The 20401-nt window shown below is 42.1% G+C and overlaps 1 protein-coding gene across 4 annotated transcripts in view; it reads right to left on the minus strand.

Annotated features, from left to right (window-relative positions):
- LOC109040176 (uncharacterized) overlaps positions 1-20401 on the minus strand; it is a 48878-nt gene extending 28477 nt beyond the window's left edge. For 2 of the 4 annotated variants that reach the window (XM_072296656.1, XM_072296657.1), the window contains exon 1: positions 20110-20401. The gene's annotated coding sequence lies outside the window, so the exon portion shown is untranslated. Of the gene's footprint in view, positions 1-4829; positions 5053-6901; positions 6921-20109 lie in introns of those variants that run through there. The other 2 variants (XM_072296660.1, XM_072296658.1) reach the window with 2 other exon arrangements.

The raw sequence follows: 20401 nt of genomic DNA on the forward strand, positions 1-20401 counted from the left end.
CAGATTGATACTTCATAGACAGCATTGACCCGAGTTTATGCCTCACGCTATCGCGCCTTCAATTTTGCAGACGCAACACGGACATCCATCAAGCACGAATAGTTGTATCTCTGCGCCTTCGTCAACGCGCATCCTATTTCTTGCTCCTCTTTCATGTTGTGTTGGTTCCGTTTGTTTTGATGGTAGTGGTGCTTCAAGGGCTGCGTGAGCAACACAACCGAAGATAGAAGAGACGTAATCGGGCCTCGTTTCTTAACTTTTTTCCCGATTTTGAGTGAAACCTTATTGGCAGCATAGAGCGGAGCATTGTGAGTTCACGTCTCACTCCATTGCGCCTTCAATTTTGGCGACGCAACACGGACACCCATCGAGTACGAATAGTTGTATCTCTGCGCCTTCGTCAACGCGCACCCTTTTTCTTGCTCCTCTTTCATGTTGTGTTGGTTTATGGCTCCTCTTTTATGTTGGTTCCGTTTGTTTTAATGGTTGTGGTGCTTCAAGGGCTGCGTGAGCAACGCAACCGAAGATGGGAGAGACGTAATATTAACTTTTTCCCGATTCTGAGTGAAACCTCATTAGCAGCATCGAGCGGATCATTGTGAGTTCACGTCTCACTCCATCGCGCCTTCAATTTTGGCGACGCAACACGAACATCCATCGAGTACGAATAGTTGTATCTCTGCGCCGTCATCAACGCGCTTCCTTTCCCTCGCTCTATTTCTATGTTGCGTCGGTTTAATATGGTTCCGTTTTGACAAATATGATCAATAACGCGAACGCTCGACCTGGAAATGATTACTGATGGTTATCTTTTGCATGAAGTCGATTTTTGATTAGCGACTTCCAATGTTTCCTCAGAAAGCGATTTCAATGTTAGATCGATCTAAAAACATCGATTTTTGGGATTAACAATGAAATCGTCTACTTTCCTGTGAATTATTTCAAAACTTGGACCATCATTTGACGAAAATAGTCCGACTTCAATGGTGTATCGAGTTAAATCGTTTGGCTTTAGAAAATCGATCTCGATATTTTCGATCGATTAAAAAATCGATTCGATTCCTCAGCTTCTCTGGGTAAAAAAATCGATTTGAAATCACTATCACTATCAAGGATTTATACCGGAAGTGGGGCGTGACCCGCCACCTCTATCGGAGCAAGCGACCGGCATTTGGACATATTCATGCTAAAAGGAACTATGTTGCACGCAAACTCTATGCACATAGTGCCTTTTAGCATAAATACGTCCATTTATTAGTGGCTAGATTGGCTGTGACGACCCGGCTTCACGCGGCGGACGCTGGGACGCACTGTTGCCAGATTGTGCTGAAAATCCAGCACATTTTGCCATGCGGCTCGATGTTAAATATCCACGTTTTTCACATGATCTGCACTGAGAAAAAATTCTCGGCGTTTTTACCAAGGTCCGTTAGTACCTTTACCATCTCAATTTTTTTTTACCAATTTTTGGTAATTTTACCAAGACAGACTGGTAAGCTTACCTAAAAACCGGTATTTTTACTGTTTTTTCAGGTCAGAATACCACTTTTAATGGTAATCAATTCCCGGTAACTTTGCCATTTTATCTCGGTAATTCTACCACAGTCGAAGAAAATATTGGCGTTTTTACCGGGGTCCTGTAAAACTACCGAGAAAGTCAATAATTTTACCGAGATGTCTCGGTAAAATTACCAATTCCATAAATGATAATTTAACCAAGAAAAAACTGGGATCAAATAGAACCCTGAATTCCTGGTAATTTTACCCTTTTCTTAGTAAATACACCGAGATTTTTTTTTCAGTGTGGCAACCCAGTTGAGATGATGAGTGACACCAACCACGGACTGCGGGCGTTGCAGCGGAGGCTGGCAAGTGTCGCGGGCGTTTTAAAATACCCCCGCGAGATTCCGAGTATCGTCCGAGAGGAGTCCCCACAACAAACACACATCCTTAAGAAGGAAGTAAGCATTTTAGGGCCGAATAAAGGAGCCCCCCCCCCCCCCCCCCCCTATGACCCACGCCCGCGAAGGTCCCCCGAGATGAGGCGTGTGGCCACCGCGCCGGACAAAAGGAGGCCCGGGATGACTTTCGACCAAAAATTGACTGATTGTTACCCGGACGAGACTCTAATCTAGGCGCACAGTGGGATTGTCAGCTCGTGAGCTAGTCGAACCAGTCATATTTTAGGGGAGAAAACGAGAAAACTTGTAGGAACATGGTATTAGATGGATTGCATTTCGCAAAAAGGAACCAGGAGCATAGCAATGTTGCTAAGATTGTGCAACTTCTTTTGTCTTGGAAAAAACCTGATTATCCATATTGGCAGTTTTTATTTTACTCGCTGTAAACTGTGAATCTAAGACAAAAATTACCATGTAAATTCCATATTTTTTCATGATTTCAGCTATTTTACTGCAAAGGATGAATTTGCACAGTCTTAGCACAATTGCAATGCTTCTGGTTCCTTTTTGCAAAATGTAATCCAGATAAACGACGGCGCGGGAGTTTTGGCAAATTGTAATTATTAGGTTCTTGCATGAAATGAGAGGAGGGTCATTCTTGTTTTTTTATTAATTTTTTTTCGTGACAAGGTGGTGAAATAGTGCTAAGTTCACACTAGTTCGCGGGGAAAACAAGCTCAAAAAGTTCAAAAATTTCAATTATAGTCAACAATTTTGAGTTCCAATGAGTATCAGTTCAAGACTGAGGGAGAAAAGCAATGCATCTGCTTGGGCTGAGCCCCCTTAGTCTTGTACTATTGTACTTATTGGACTAATCGGCAAGAAAATGTAAAAAAAAATTATAATGGTTTATCATTGATATTTTTATAAAAGGTTTCAAAGAGTGCATAATGTTAGTTACGGTTAAACATGACGACTCACCTTGGCTTTCATTGAATTTTTTGGCAAATTCAGGTCTAGGACGTGATATGAAGTTTTTCACGCAATGAACCTCAAAAGCGACATTGTCTATTTCTGATGTGCGAACTCATTTTCAAAGTAACTCCATACAGGCGACTACCTCTACAGTGATATGCGATATATCGATTGCTATGCCATTTAAACCTATGAAAAAAGATCGATTATCAGGGCGTTCGTTAATAATCGATTCTTTACCATAGCTTCGGATAGGATAATATCGATAGTCGATTATCACATCCCGCCACTGGTCTCTAAAAAAGCGGCCGCACTGAAAAAAAAAACCCGGTGCATTTACTAAGAGAAGGGTAAAATTACCAAGAATTCAGGGTTCTATTTGATCCCAGTTTTTTCTTGGTAAAATTACCATTTATGGAATTGGTAATTTTACGGAGAAATCTCGGTAAAATTATTGACTTTCTCGGTAGTTTTACCGGACCCCGGTAAAAACGCCAATACTTTTTATCGACTGTGGTAGAATTACCGAGATAAAATGGCAAAGTTACCGGGAATTGATTACCAATAAAAGTGGTATTCTTACCTGAGAAAAACAGTAAAAATACCGGTTTTTAGGTGAGCTTACCAGTCTGTCTTGGTAAAATTACCAATAATTGGTAAAAAAAAGTGAGATGGTAAAGGTACCGACGGACCTTGGTAAAAACGCCGAGAAATTTTTTTCAGTGCGTTTGTGCGACGCGGGACACTCCCGAGGCACGGACAAGGGCTCGTCCCTCGTGGCAGCCAGGTGCGAGGGGTCTCCGAGGGCGTTTTGGCTTTCACAATCAACTTCGGCCAAGTGTCACTTGAACAATTATGAGAAATATTAAGCGACAGAAGAGGAGCACAAATTCCCTTAAAATAACATTCGGAGACACGTACGGAGACACAGGAAAAGTTCCCGCTTTGACAGTCTCGAAAGGCTTGAATCCTGCCACGGAGACACACCCCCCCCCTCTCCTCCCTGGCACCGGCTCGATTCTGTCGTTACCTTAACTGATAGTGGGTTAAACTAGAGTCCCTTTATACTGAGAGTCAAGACAATTTGAATCCATTTCTGATTGGTTCCCGTATTTTAGGCCTCCACAGTGTCACAAACGGGAATAAAGATTACATTTTCACCAATTGCAAAGATTATAATCTGGAATGGACCAGGGAATTACGGGTTCGGCAAGGAACAAACAGAATGAGAGGAGGAACGGAGAAAGGCATTTGAGAATGGGCCGATCAAAGATTACGAAAAACGTTCAATTTCTGTAATCTTTATTCCCGTTTGTGACATCCATGAGCCGAATTGTCTTGACTCTCAGTATAAAGGGACTCTAGGTTAAACTCCGTAGGGACATTTGACGGCGTTAACCGTTGCCGTAAGACGTTCAACTCGTTCACTCTGATTTTTTTAATACAGACAATCGGTAAAATCACATCTATTTAATTGGGTTCGTTATTCGGATTGAAATTTTTGAACCGTCGAGCAATTAAATCGGTGAGCTTTTAAAATCAAATAATTTTAGTCTTTTAGTCTAAATTTTAAAAGCGACGTCAAATTCGCTCTTTTGATGTAAGAACATATGCCACACACATCGACTTCCGCACGAAGCCCAGAAAGCGTGGATTTATACGCAAAAGAGGGCCTACACAGGTATCGAGATACGACCTTACGTCTGACTGGTGATGAATAATGACTTTCTCTCATAAGTATTCTCCATTCACTCGGCAAAAATTGCCTCTCAGCTGCCAATCTTATACCCATGGGTATGTCAATGGTATGAGCAGAACAAGTATAGAATCGAATTTTCCGGTGTCGGAAACTTCTTTTAAATTTCCCGCCTAGACTCAAACGGCACCAGCATTTTGCACGTTTTGCGGATTTTGAATGTCTGAAACGGAAAAAAATACATCCGTTTCACTTACCTTACTGTTCCTCAGCATAGACGCCATTGAAGTTAAGTCACAGGAACACGATATATCGATGGTGAAATACCACGTGCCTCGGTTTGCGGCGTAGCAAACTTCCTATCATTCTTAATTTTTACATGAAGAATTATTCAGCGTCACTTCTTGAAAAATTCTGTGATTTTTCTCCTCTGCGAGAGGAAAATTCTGTGAAAAGTTCAAGGCGCGTTGATGTGTTCTCCTAAAAAAAAAAAAAATAAATAAATAAAATGGGAGAAGAGATTTTTACACACCGGAAACGAGATACGTGGTTTAAAAGTTTCACCGTCGATATATCGATTTATTTTCACTGGTAGCAGGGACGTAGAACATGACATTGTTATTATTTGGATCTATCTGTGGATCCAGCAAATTGGCAACATTGTTTTTCTCCATTGAAAGCTATGGAAATATATCGATTCTTGGAGGGGCCAGCGGGTCGATTGTTGAATCGTTATCGAATGATCTCGATCGATAAATCCCTATCTTCACAATGCTATATATCGATCAAGGTCATTCGATAACGATTCAACAATCGACCCGCAGGTGCTCCGACAAGAATCGATTATTTAACGTGGGTTTAAACGGAGGAAAAACGGTGTTGCCAAATTGCTGGATCCAACGGAGCATCCTTATGGTGACGTCACTACTAACAGCGCGCGATGTAGCGCGAAGATGCGTGACCCACGCTCGATCAGCGTCGCGGCGGCGCGGCGCGCGTTGGGCGGGTAGCCGCGGGCGCGAGCTGTTATCAGCAACGTGCGCGGCGTCGCGGCGTCGGCGGCGGGTGTTGAGTACCCCTGGGAAGCACGTGCCAGACGAAATGTGAAGGTCACGGAGCGTCGCGGCGCGGCGCGGCGCGTCGGTCGCGTTGCGGTGCGCTGCGGCACGTTAGAAGTTACGGGGTCAGACCCGGAGCGCGACCCCCTGTTGCCGGATCTCTCTCCCGTTGGTAACGCCGGTTTCATTCATTTGAATAGAGGCAAAACAATCGATACGTATCAAGGAACGCTGCCGCAATCGATTATTTAGATAGCTTTAAATGGGGGAAAAACAATGTTGCCAACTCATTGAGAGTTGTTACTGATCAGCGGGCTAGTTATTGAAATTGATAGACAAAGCGATAGACAAAGAAGACAATCTGAAAAGTAAAGCGATTCTATCGATGGAAGCGGGTGGTTGTAATGGACAAAGGAGGTGAGTCTGGTGAGTGCTAGACTAACTAACGGCAACCGAAGAGAGACCGGTAGTTAGTCCATCATTAACCCCCTTGGTCTAGAATAACCACCCGTTTTCACCAATAAGATCGCTCCATGTCCCCTATGTCCTCTTTGTCTATCGCCTTGTCTATCAATTTTAATGATCAGCTCGCTGGTCCAATAATCTTTGAATCAATTTATTATTGCCCAGAGTTCCTCCACAAAGTTTCTTTTTCCTAGGGAGGCCCTGTGTGAACGGATTGTCTCTGAATTGAACCAGGTCTATTTTTCAGTTAGTCCCTGGGCTACGTATGAATACTAGCATTGTGAAGCTCATCTTGATAATGGACCTGTTCTTTTTTTAAAATATCTTGTGATAATACATAGTATTATATCGACATTAATGAGGGCTTCAGGAAGCCTTCAACATTAAATCTCATATAGGAAAATTTTAAAGGTATTTGAATAAGGTTGGACCAATCTGCGACCTCGTGGGTGGAGTCTCCTATGGATTATGGAATATCAACGAATTTCCTTTGGGTGATTTTAAAGAAACCGAAGTAAAATTCTGTGACTCTTAAAATTTATATAAAATTTACAACAAAATTGCGAGTCCGTGTCACTCTCAGCACAAATAAAGTACATGGGTCATTACACCCCACAAACTGTACCTATAATTTTGCCCTCAACACAACATTTTGTCCTCATCGTAAAATTTTGCCCCCCGACCTCCCCCAACTACCATTCCTGCCCTTGTCCTGAGCTAATTTTCAAGAAGTAAGACAAATTCTAGTTATCTGGCCTATCTCAAAAATTGAAGGCGATATAGCAATGTGCGTATAACTCCCTTACGTCAATTATTTCAGCTCCTTCTCTCTCAGTCAGAAAACGCCACTCTCCAATTTAACTTTAAATTACATCAAGTCACACTACACTTCTGCTCTCAATGCACTCGAGATCGAAACAGCTCAATTAATCGGGTATTTTCTATTTCAAAATGGCAGCGTTGTGGGTTGCATCTCGCGCCTCGGGCCCGCCCGTGCCCTAGCAAGGAGCAAGCTAGCGCCGCGCCACGGAGCAGAAGCGATAATTATCACGTGTTGTTGACGTCACCTCGGCGACGGAGAAAAACAATCGGCTGCAGATAAGATGATTTATTCCGCCCGAGTGGAATTAATCATTCCGGGGAACAGGTCCGACTCGCTCGACGCAACCGTATATGTGTGTGGGAAAGAAAGCTTGATTCCTAGACTAGAGGGCATAGAGGAAATAAGTACTTACGGAGGCTGTCTTTAGTCATGTCTCTACAGGTTTTCGGGGATCAAGAGGCTAAATTTTGGACGCATTAGTTGCTTCAATAACAGCATCATATTCCAATCGTCCATAAAGATTTTCGAAAATACTAGTGGGTCCGCCCCCTAGCCCCTACACTGGAAAAAAAAAACACATTGGATCTAGAGTCCAGAGTCCAGACTCTGAAAAACATCGACAGGAGAAAATACTCTTGATTCAATCAGATTTAAGCTTAAATCAAGGACCAAGCCTCTTAATTTGAGCGGTTTCCGTTTTGATTCCAGCAAAAATCGGATTGAATCAAGAGTATTTTTTCTTGTCAATGTTTTCAAGAGTCTGGACTCTAGATCCAATGTGTTTTTTTTTCCCAGTGTGAGCAATATTTGTTGAAAGGAGATAAAATACGCAGGCCGACTAAATGGCGCATAGATTTCACAACCAGTGAGCTGAAACTCATTTACTCGTTTGTTTTTTTATTCGATGCAACTATAATATTCGTGGTTGATGGACCAAAATATGTGATACAATTATTTCAACCTCCAAGTAGCCGAGATTGCATAACCCTTTGGACTGAAGGCGAACTCACTTAATCGCTCGTATTCTCACTTGAATGGACTCTATGTTAAGTGCTGACGGATCTAAATGTGTGATACAACTATATCAACCTCCGAGTAGCCGAGATTGCATAACCACTGGACTGAAGGCGTTTAGCGTTTTCTTAGCGTGCGCGCAGACGTTTTTCAGTCTTTTGCCTTAGCGCCACTTCTGAATCATGAGGTTTAAATTAAATTGGAAGGCCGACGCGCGGTTTTTCCTGATATTTCGAAATAACTTCTCTTTCTCATGTAACGGTCATGAAATCAGGTACAGTTGGCTCAGGGGAATGATATGTGTTCGAAAATGCACCTTTTACGCTGGCTCTTCACTTGCACGCATGAATGAAGGGACTAATGGAGCGATCTCGGAAAACATACGGACTCCACACTCCGTAACGTTTTTTTAATGTCAGTGCACTCTCGCTCAGGAAACGAGCAGTTAGAATTAAATCTGGGCCATTGAATGAAAGGGAAGTCGCAGGCGATCTCTAAGCCCGAAGAGGATACAGGTGGTGCACGTAACGGACCCTGGGATCCGGCCGGGTCGAGGCCTCGAAGCGCGGGAAAGGCAAATCACAACCTCCGCCTCGAACCTCAACCCCTGGAAGGATGCGAAGAAAGTAAGTTCAAGGCCTCCCGACCCCAACAAAGGGTACCTGCCGCTCCAGGCTCCCGGCTTTGTCTTGTGGGAACGCACCGAGATGAAGAGTGAAAAAAAAAAAATGAGAGTGGGTAAAAGTGCGTCGATAGTATCATTTGAATACGCACCTCCCGATAAATTAAATAACAGGTCCCGAAGAAAGTAAATTTCCCTTTTTTTGTGCTCGACCCGCTAACCCGACAGGATACGGTACCGAATCCAGATGCTGATCGAAATCTCGGCTTTGTTTCAAAAGGGAAAGGGGCGAGGGAGTTTTTTTCTGACTCCCCCGACCTGACCCGCGACCCGGGCGACGCAATCGTTGACAGGAATATGACCTGGAAGAATGCCTTTTTCCCTTTCGCCGGGGTATTTCGAAAAGGGAAGGTGGTACTTTCTGGGAACTGCTTTCTCGATCGATTTTACAGGTTTCACTGACGTCGCAATTCGAGGCGATGTATAGAGGGGGGGGGGGGCGCTAACGGAACCCAGGAAAGGCCTAATTGAGGCCTCTCTGGTGCAACTGCACGTTTCCGGAAAGTAACCTTTCTTCGTCCCTCCTCGCGTCCTCACAAAGGCTGTTGAAACAGTGCACAATATCCGCCCCTTAGAGAAAAAGGATAAAAAAATCTATCCGAAATGCCGCTTCAGCAAGCATATCTTGACAAGTGTTTCCGACTACCTGATTGATTTAAACGGTATCGAGAGCGGAATGACACTAGAGTCTCGGAAAAGAAAGAACAGAGGTCCGCTCATCGGAGAAGTGCGCAAGGCACGGCGTACGATTTTACGATTTTGATTCTCTCGGATAGTTCTGCCAACTGCTTAGGAACTGCCGCGCCAAAGACAAAAGACTTAAAAACATTAACACGTTGCCAATTTTGCCGCCATGAAAAATCTCTATTTACGAGAGGAGGAGGGTCCTCAGTCCACAAAAACTGATAATCGGAGCAACTCATACTTAAAATCATAGAGGATTTGTCTTAAGAACATTTTGGGGCAATAAACGTCAGAAAATTTCAAACCTATCTGGCGTTATGATGATTTCAACTTACCAGTTTAAAAAAAGTCACGTCGAGAAAAAGCCATTTAAAATTCTAATCCATCATCGGTAAGTACAATACGACCTATAAGACATTTTACACCCTCGGTTAGCAAAAGAAATGAATTAAACCACCCTCATTACAGTTGTTCGGACGCTGCAGGGATTTTTCCGTTGAAATCTCGAAATCCGATCGAATTTTAACCCCATCTCGGCCAAATCCCTTCACTGAAATTTCGCCCTCCTATAGACAGAGGCCCCGGAGAAGGTCAAATTCAAGGGAATCTGTAATTATTTTCCCTGACATTTTAAGTAATCCAAAATTAAATCCCGCACGATATCTTTGTAAAATTGGAAGACAATTTTAATGAGTTTCCCTGACAGTTCGTACTAACATAAATGAGAGGAAATTTGGCAATGTCCGAATGTTCATACGGCGGTTTTCCTCTGCATACGGCAGTATAACGAGCGTATTCTCCGTTTCCTTGGAAAATCAGTTCCTTTTTTTCTCGAATGTGCCTGAGTTTTGTCCGATCCGGAGACCAATCCCGACTGTCGCTGATGTCATGTCAGGAACGGTCTTTGACGAAATGCCGGCGATTCGTCGCAATCCAAATTAAAAGGCTGACGATAGCCGTGATTGAAAAATGTCGCTTTTTTTCGCTACTCGATTTTCATTGTCTCCCCGAAGGACAATGCGAGGCCGTTGGACCTTTCTCCGTTGTTTCGTCAAGGTTAGGCGTGGCCGGGCTGTTACTTTCTTCTCTTCATTCGAAGACGTTATTGACAGACTGTCGACCCTTTCGAACGTCTATAAATTTGGCGCATTGTCTGTCTTGACGTCTTTGCAAATAATTTTCGAGTCTTTGGAACGAGGGGGCGATTTTCCTCGCTTTTTAAGTAATTTACAGCCTCTATAATTTACAACATGGGGAGAAATGATACACGATTTTCAAGCCTGAAAATTGCCAAAACCATTTGTCCATATTTTGATTCCACGAGGTAGTGATCATATGATCCTAGCCATTACACCGCATTACGCAGTGCATTCTCACCATTTAGGAAAAAAACTCGTATGAGTATAATTTCAACTCTTGGAGTTATGCCGTTTGGCGCAACACCAGCTGCATCCAATCAGAAAGCAACTGTAGACTGTCTTGATATCCGTTAGGACACCCTCTCCCCCTCAACCTCAAGAGCTTTCCTTGAGCTTTGGAGTTGATCTCACAGAAAACCGGTGGCACACAATTATGTTTCTCGCGAAATTGTACAAGGAATCAGTACGTGAATCGCAAACTCCTGACACATGCAATAGCTTCATTTTGCTATGCTAAGGAAAAACGCCGTATGAGCCTTCAAGCGGTGCCAAATTTCCTATGAAAATCACTAATTCTCAAGAAAATGTTTAAATATTTGTCTACCAAATCTCGGATAATTTTGTAATTTGATCTAAAACGTCTGAAAATTTCAGGGAAAGATATTCACAAATTTCCTCAAAAATCAACATTTTATCGAAGGAAATTTGGCAACTCTCGAATGTTCATACGGCGTTCTTCCTTAGCACGGCAGCATAGGCTGGACCCCTTTCCAATCGTCAATGGAAGTACAGTTACTTATTCAACTTCATTTCAACTTCATTTCAACTTCAACTGGGCGGAAAAATTATCTCGAACGGTCGGCTCTGTCGTTAAACTTTATGAGAGTAGCGGCGACTCCCAACGTGGAACCCAATCGCGGCTCCCTGCTGCGTCAAGTTAATCACAATGATCTCATCGTCGATCACCTGGCAAAAGAGCGTAACTACACACGAGACGAGCCCGGAAAAGCATTGGGTTATATGGGCGACAGGGCTCACCGCGAAGTGTAGTTGCGCCTTAATGTCGGAGAGCGACGTCGTGCACGGTCCGGACCAGACGCGCATGCGCCTTGTCCTGTCTGGTGTTTGGATATTGGACCATTGTAATTATCAGACACATATTTCAGAGCATCGCCCGTGAACTTGAGACGTCACGAACTCAACTGCAGCGGGAGCCCGTTCCCCATTTGAATATTGAATAAATACGGCTTGCCCTAGGAGGGGAGGGGGGGGGGGAGGCGCCGGTCGCGGCAAATTCGATAACGCTTCAGACGATGTTGGCAGATCGTGAGTGACTTACTTTCGAAGTACAAAGTCTCGAGATCACTCACAAAGTCTCGAGATTTGAAGAAAAACATGCAGTTTTAACACGACAGTATTGAAAAGCGCGCCAAAGGATACACTGTAATAAAAAATGTTTTATTACAGTAGGAATAAAACCGAAACGCTTTGGCTGAAATCTCAGCCTTCCTCAGTTGGATAAAATGGTAAAAAGAAAAATGGTAAAAATCTAAAATAGTACCTGGTTGTACCTTTCAAAGCGAGAATGTTGTTTTCGTGAAATTTTAGCCTTGTTTCCCGCTTTTTAAAGGATACACTGTGACCTGATTATTGAAATTGATAGACACAACGATAGGCGGAAAAGACTACAAAATGGGTGGTTGCAATTGACTAAGTTAGGGGAAATGATGGCCTAGCTTTAGGGTTTTATTTGGGCTGCCATTAGTTTAGTCTGTTAGTACTTTCCTCCTTTTTTTCATTGCAAAACTCACTTCCACTAAGAGGACCGCTCCATTCTCTTTTTTTCCTCTTTGACTATAGCTTTGTGTAACAATTTCAAAAATCAGCCCATGAAGCATGTCCTGGACGAATTTTTAGCCTAACAGCGTCCATGAAATCAATGGCTGAAATGCATAATGCTGCATTTCAGCAGCAGCAGCATTTCATATTGCTGCAGAATTTCCTTTTATGTTTTCTTTTTTTTCATATGAAAATCAAACAACATTTACACATTGAAACTGTCTGCAAATTTACCCTTAAGTGTGAGGAATATTCTCACAGAATTTCCAAGCAGGACGTTGTTTGATAAGCCTGCAAAATAGTTAAACGTGAGAGGAAAGTAGGCAACTTTTGATTGGTGTACTAAAAAGAGAGATTAACATGAAATAGTAAAAAAAAAAAAAAAAAAAAAAAAAAAAAAAAAAAAAAAAAAAAAAATAAAGTGTTTCAAAATATTCAATTAATGGGAACTTGGAAAGAGTCGAGATAAAATACAGCAAAAATGATTCTGGAAATCATTATCAAACTGCTTATTCGGAACACTCGCTGTGTGTCATATATGTAGCTTCACAAATATCCTCCATCTTTGAATCTCGTTGTTTGCAGGTAAATGATTTTTGTACCAAACATCCAGATCCTTGAATTTCTTGCGCATCCAGGGCGGGGTGCCTAAGACATTTCGGTTTTCACTTGGATCATATCTCTTCTTAAACTCTACGTCCACCCACCGACTGATTTGAGGCGAGTAAGGGTAGCAGATCAGTACCGTTAGAACCATTATCCATCACTCCCCTTGCAATAATTTCACTAGACTAGCCACTGCAGTCCATAGAGTCGCCGCTTTGGTTATTAATAAATGATATTGATTGCCGGGCAGTTATCGGGTTTCAAGGGTTTTTAAGTGGATGGGGCCATTCAGAAACCAATTCACCGTTACCCTGCAGGGTACCGAAAGCGGCGGTGATGATGCGGCAAAAAATAATTACAGCGAATCGAGGGTTCAAAGGCACCCCAAAGGCCTTCGAGAACCGCTACTTGGAGCCCTGAGATGCTTCGGCCGGCGAAATGATGCGTCCCTTCCCACGACGCTCGCTCGCCACCTGTTCCACAAATAGCAGTAAGTTGGAGTTGCAGCACCTTTGACTGATAAAATCTGACCTAGGTCCTGATTTCATCTATGGGAGACGAGACGAAACGACTTCATGAGAGGACTTGTCGGGCGGTGCAACGCCCACCGCTCGTACGGTGCTTCGGAAAAACTGCAGACGAATCGATGCATTTTAGCCCTAATTTTCAGTAATCCATATTATGAATGGACGTTTTAGAGCCATAATCTTGCAGATGTATCTGCCAATACTGGGTCAGTTACGCTGGTCCTACACGGAGAAAAAAACCTCGTGCGTGGGACCCGAAGTTTAGGTCATATGAATCTCTGAAGTTTTCAGATTGAGCATCTGAACACTTAAGGTCTAGCTGTCGAGGTTCGGATCACACATCTGAAGTACTTCAGATGTAAGAACTGAAGTTTTTCAGATGTGAGAACCGAAGTTTTTCGGATGTGAAAACCGAAGTACTTCATATGTAAGAACTGAAGTTTCAGATGTGTGATCCAAACCTCAGCAGCTGGACCTTAAGTGTTCAGATGCTCAATCTGAAAACTTCAGAGATCCATATGACCTAAACTTCGGGTTCCACGCACGAAGTTTTTTTCTCCGTGCAGAATCGTGTTTTGATGCTTGATTCTTGTAGATTAGCTATTAATAATAAAATCTCTTCAAACAGCAATTCTCTGAGTAAAGTGCGAACATCGCGCCTTGAAAAATGCGTTAAACGATGCCATCCACCGCGGCAGTGACCCCTTGGTTTATTCCTTCTCGCTTTCATTTGGCAAGGAGACCCGCATTTTCACTGGTTACTCAACGTGTACTTCGGATGAAAGCAAGGTAGGAGAAACCAAAGATGTCACTACCACGGTGGATGACGTCTTAAACCGAATTTTCCAAAGTGCGATATCTCGGTCAATATTGAACGTAGAAAGTTGCTGTTCGGACGGATCTTATTATTTTTCGCTCATCCACAAGAAATAAGAATTAAAATACGATTCTATGACCAGCGCAATTGACCCATTGCTGGTTTTCTCACCTTTAATACATTATTGTTTAAAAAGAGCTTGGAAAGAGGTTTGTTTTTTAAACAATAAAGTGTTAAAGGTGAGAAAACCACCCTGGTAAAAATTGGCATTAGAATCTGTGTTTCAAAATACCATAGACCTACAGCCGGCTTTAAGATTTCCAATAGCTTCTATAGCCGGCTACACAATTTCTTATAGCCTTTTATAGCCGATGGCGATTAAGCAACAGCCAGGCGATAAAGTGCATGCTAAACGTTACTAATTACGGATGCTAGGACTTAGTGAGTTTTTGGAATACTGCTCTCTTTTTGGAACGTAGTATCTTGATTCATTTTGCGAGGAAAGCTCCGTACTTTTGATGGATGCCTGCCATTACTAATATATTATAGCGCCTTCAGTTTCGTATGATACTGTGCAATACCTCTGGTGTGAAATAGTTGCTTCAAGCGCCGTGGCAGGCGGACAGCCAGCGCGAAACACGCACTGGCGCCTACAAACCTAACAGGGATACTTCACGCGTTGCGCAATGCGTGAAGTATCCCTGTTAGGTTTGTAGGCGCCAGTGCGTCGCCGCTCCGCTTTGTGTGCTCTGATCTTTAGTCTGGCAGAGTCAGCGTTATTCAACTCATGATTTTGAAATGTTTGCACATCCTGTACGGATTATTCTCATTTTAATTGATGAAAAAAAATATTTATTAAAGGAAAATATAATGTGTGTTTTGTAAATATTAAGATGGTTCCGTATCAAACTTAATGATTTCCAAAGCACACGAATTTTTACACAATTTCTTATAGCCTTTTATAATCGATGGCGAAAAAGCAACAGCCAGGCGATAAAGTGTAAAGCCCGGCGATAGAAACTATAGCCCGGCTGCATAATTTTTTATCGCTTCGTATAGCCCGGCTGTATGATTTTCTCCGCATTCTACAGTCAGCTATATTATTTTCTGTAGCCTTCTTTAGCCGGCTATAAGAATTCCTATGGTATTTTGAATCGCAGCTCTTATCGCCAATTTTTACCAGGGCAGTATTGGGTCAGTTGCGCTGGTCATAGAGACTAGTCTTACTTGAAATTATTAATATGGCAATTGTTTTCAAAAACCGCACTTATGCGCCTTGCCCTTCAATAAGCCTCTCACATAAAGTAGATTTGATGAATCTCACTCCGTAGTTGGCTGCAACTACAGAATGCCTGCAAAGACCCTTGGAGAGGATGAATCTATTCGCCGGAATAGTGTTTATCTACCGCGACCGGAAGCACTTATCATCCGATGATACCGTTATCAATGCGTGGCTTGAGCGGCATTGCTCTTCATAGAAAAAAAATCAAAGAAGTGAACAGATCACGGATATTATATTTTTCACTGAACTAACGATCCAGTTGCGTTGTTTGGAATAGTCTGGACGGAAAGTCCTTCAGTTCATGACAAAACACAGTCGTAGAATGTGTGAAAACTATTCTCAATTCTGAATGTTCAAAGCACATTTAATCCCGCTTAATTGATGATTCACCATTGTAAATGTCGCAGGCAATTAGTTAATTCTGACGCATATAACATATAGTCAAATTTTGACGGTTTATTATATTTAATATAAATTTACATAAAAGATTTTTACGAGTTTTCAGTATAATGGGAAAAATAATCATCAAGTCTACAAGCTCATCTTTTTTCTCCTTTTACAAATTCTTTTTCATATATTTAAGTGTTATAATTTTAAAAATTCTGTATTTTATGACATGCTGAAAATTTCAAGATAGATGTTTGTTAAGGAGCTAAAAATCGTTTAAAATACTATTGTTTGATACAATACTTTTACGGAGAATGCTTTCTTACAGGAGCAATGAAGTTTTCCGTCTAAAATTAGAAAAAGAATCAGAATTTCAATATAAATTAGAATACTTGCGACTATTTGCCCAGGCATTTGAAAAAATGCCTGACTTTCCTTTTTGCCACGCGACGTAAATACAACAATCTACTTTACCTGACTGATTTTTAGGCAATATCTCTGCCAAGGTGTAGACACTTAACGTGTGTGTATGTTTCATGTTTTTTTTTTTTATGAATCCTCCTTGTGAATAAGAGCCTAAAATAGAAGAATGCGGATCACAGCATTCACATCATTCTTTATATTCACTATTATTTTATATTGTGAATGTTGAATATGCATATGATCCTTTAATTCTGAAATGCAACTCAGTGGAGGAGGATACATACGCATTTTCTCCACAACTGATGAAAGTGAAACCGATAGCTCTTTTTTTTACGATTCTATTTCGTACACTTGTACTTCCTTCTCCTATTATACATGGTGAACACTTCTCGTATCTCCGGTTTTTTTCTCGAGAAACCAAACACAATACGAATATTTTTATTCCAAGTCGATCCCTCTCAAGTTATTCAAAGACTTTCACCGGTCTAACGGCGAACTTCCGGAGTAGTGCAGGTAAAAGACCACCCTAATTTTTCGGACCCGAAAAGTGGCTGTTAAATATTTGATCGGTACGATCCAGCAGATTTTACACGATTCTTTGACTGTTTTGTTTGCTTGTTTGGTTTCATTTTTACTTCATTTTTTGCCACTTCTCTCGCCGATCGATGTGAACCAAATCACTTTGTGCACAGTGAAACTTACGTTGAATTATTTAGGTCTGAAAATCTCACAGGTAACTCGAGGTGCACCTCCAACAAGCTAAGATTTTTCTCATCATGATTTCTTCGGAATCTAAAATGAAATTAAAATTTTCTAATCGTTACAGTTTGGCTTTTATTCAAATCGATACACACAAATTAAAAACAAAGTTTAGAGAATGACCCGTCAATATAAGCACTACTTACTATTGCTGTTATAAGTAGTATGTGTGAGCAATTAAAAATGTCAGTGTTTGACGTCACTCTGTGTTACCTTGTGTTACTTTTTTGTGTCAAGTTTACATAAAAGACTTGGTTGCTCTACACAATTTTGTGTAAAATCGACCCAAACCGTGGGCTACTCTGAGACATAAGATCATGAAGAAAGTGTCTTGCCGAACTTATGTACTGAACTTGTGTACTTATGTAGAGATTCCTCACTACTCCAAGAGATTATACTCTTGGAATAAATGGATTTTCTATTACAGGATTTAAATGAAAAAACTGAAGTTGTGTAGAGGGTTTTGAAGTTTCTTCTTGAAAGTCACGTGTGTAAAACGTACGTCATTGATGAAGAAACATAGTAAAAACGTCGTCTTTACGGCGTCCGGTTCCAAGGAAAGAATAAAATAGTTCATATTTATGGAAATGTCTTTGCAGTTCACGGAAGACTCGACGAGTCCACAAGCGCGATATTGCAACTATCAATACTCGACTGTTGTCTTCGTTGCATACATGAAAAATTGAAGGCGTTTTGGGTAACGTTTGAAGTGACTATGTCGTTTTACAAGCGCTCCTATTGCATGTTTTGATACATAAGGAAAGGGTCATCATAGAGGAATCTTATGCGAGGCCCCCCTGTGCGCAAGTAATGCTTTTTCATGACAATTGTTTTTTTGTCGTTTTTTTGTTTGTTTGTTTGTTTTTTTTTTTTCAAAGAGACGAGTTTTACCGTTGTTGTGCCAGAGAGCACTCCATTGCTCTCTGTCTCTCCCTCATCGAAACAAAAAATCTTATTAGCGACTCATAAAAACCCGCTATATAAAGTGCTCCTTGGGCCATCATATCCGAAACGCCTTCAAGTTTTGAGTATGCTTCACGCACTGCCGTGAAGGTCGAATAGTTGCATCAAGGAGTTGGGATAAATATTTTGCGTACGCTGTCAGTTTCTCACCTCGACTTTCCGACAATGTTAAATTTTAAGCCACGATTCTCTGTCAGTATAACTATAATTTCTTCATTTTTGTGTACTTTCTCGCTCCCTCACCCGAGGGAAGATTATATGGTCGGAATTTTTCCCACTTCCGATCGTTTAGTGAATAAACAAATCTGAGCCTTACTTAAATAGTTGAAAACTCTCATCAATGTTATTTTGTATCAAACATTTTGAGAGAAAGATTGTCCGAATATCTCAAGAAGTGGATCCTCCAAATACCGTGCTCTTTCTTGACACGGTGATATTGAAGTTCGACTTTTCTAAATCTCTTGTCAAAAGAGAGAGCGTGATAGGAAATGAGTGCTTTGCCGTGCCACAGATGAGGATCCAGTGGTATGGCAACATATTCGATGGCTAAAATGCGAAGCCACGTGTATGCTCTATTCCGATGTTTCAAAATTTCCGTTCATACTTTAATTTTCTCGAGGACGAACAACTTAACTCCATGACTCGAATATACAGAAAATTCGGCTAACAGGTAGGAAATTTGAAAGAAATCACGTCGACTAGTACTCCAAAGAAAAATAAAGTATAATATAAAACCTGCAACGTCGCATTCAACGCAAACGGGGATACGTACGTGGTTTTGAACATTGGCCATTGATTCCTTTTCGTGCATTTAAACTTGTGTTGAATGACCGATTTTTGTCGGTGCATCTACGGGCTAATCGTTAAAATTGATCGACAAAGCTATAGATAAAGAAGACATAGGGAAATTGAAGCGATCCTATTGGTTGAAACGGGTGGTTCTGATACATTAACTTTAGAGTCTCTCGCGCGGGTCTTGCCGTTAGTTAGTCTGTATTAAATACCTCCCTTGATTATTGCAACAAGCAACCAACCGCTTCCACCGATAGGATCCCTCTATACCCCTTCTGTCTTCTGTGTCTATAGCTTTGTCCATCAGTTTCAACAATCAGCCCGCTGGCCTCTCCGAAAATCGATTAAAGGTTTACACGAAGAGAAAGCATAGTTGCCAGATTGATGCATCTGCGAATGTCGCGCCAGGCGGGACTGCATTAAGCGTGAACATGACACATCACTGAGCACAATCAGTCGGGCCGTCGGGCGACGAGGCGACGCGAGTGGCCGCGGATCAGCTGATTGGAAACTGATTACCGTCGCGACGACGACGACGTCTGTCTGCTCGGCGACTCGTCCGTCGCGACGAGCAACGCTACGGCTGGCGATAATGACTCGGATTGTTTGTTCCCGCGTCTAATTAAAGCGATCGCCGATTAGCGGCTGCGACCGCGACTCACAACACAATCAGTTCGCGCGTCCAGATCGGAAGAGCCACGTTTAACAGCTTTTTATTCGACTTCGACTAATTAATTGGGTCTACTCCTCGATGTTAGGCCGATCGATGATGTAACTCTCTGTCTGTTTAGTCTAGTCGATAGTGATGAACAGGATTCGGAAAAATAATTTCTTCTATTGTACAGTTTCTTGACTAAAAATTTCATATTATTCATATAAAATGAATGAAGAACAAATGTATGAAATCAGAGTTTAGAGGCTGGTTTGGGCCGATTTGATGCTTAACTGCTGTCATATTTGGAAGAGAGAACAACAGAAACAATAAGGATGATGAAAAATTTAGACAGTGTAAGTCGACAATCACATAACTCGGTCTGCGACGTCGCAGACTTCCCGTCATACTTCATTTTTGAAACGGAAAACTACTCCACGGCAATTCTTGAAAACTGCCGTGATTTTTCTTCTCTGCGCGAAGAAGATTCTGCAAAAACTTCAAGGAACGATGTCAATTTGTTCTCCTTTAAAAAAATAACATAGAGGCGGATATTCTCAGACACCGCAAACGAGATATGTGATTATGCGGACTTGCGCCGTCGATGTGCTTATTCGATGCTTACCGTGTCTAGTGATCCTTTGTAAACCCTGTCTCTGGGCTGAGATATTGTCTCTCGGAGTGACTTCGAGTCCCTCTCAGTATCAGTACGTGGAGTTTCCCGGGCCGACGGATTGGATGGAGCTCCCGTCCTCTCGCGAAAAGCCAGGCCGGACCAGACGACGAAGCGAGGAAGGGCAATCTCACGGACGCGGACGCGAGGGTGCGTGAAACGTGGAAACGGGGAAAGAGAGGGTGGTGGCGGGTGGCGGGGCGGCCGTCGAAAACGACTCGAATCGGCGGGAAAGGCACGACTG

The sequence above is a fragment of the Bemisia tabaci genome, chromosome 2, assembly GCF_918797505.1.
Source record: "Bemisia tabaci chromosome 2, PGI_BMITA_v3".
NCBI classification, from domain to species: Eukaryota; Metazoa; Arthropoda; class Insecta; order Hemiptera; family Aleyrodidae; genus Bemisia; species Bemisia tabaci.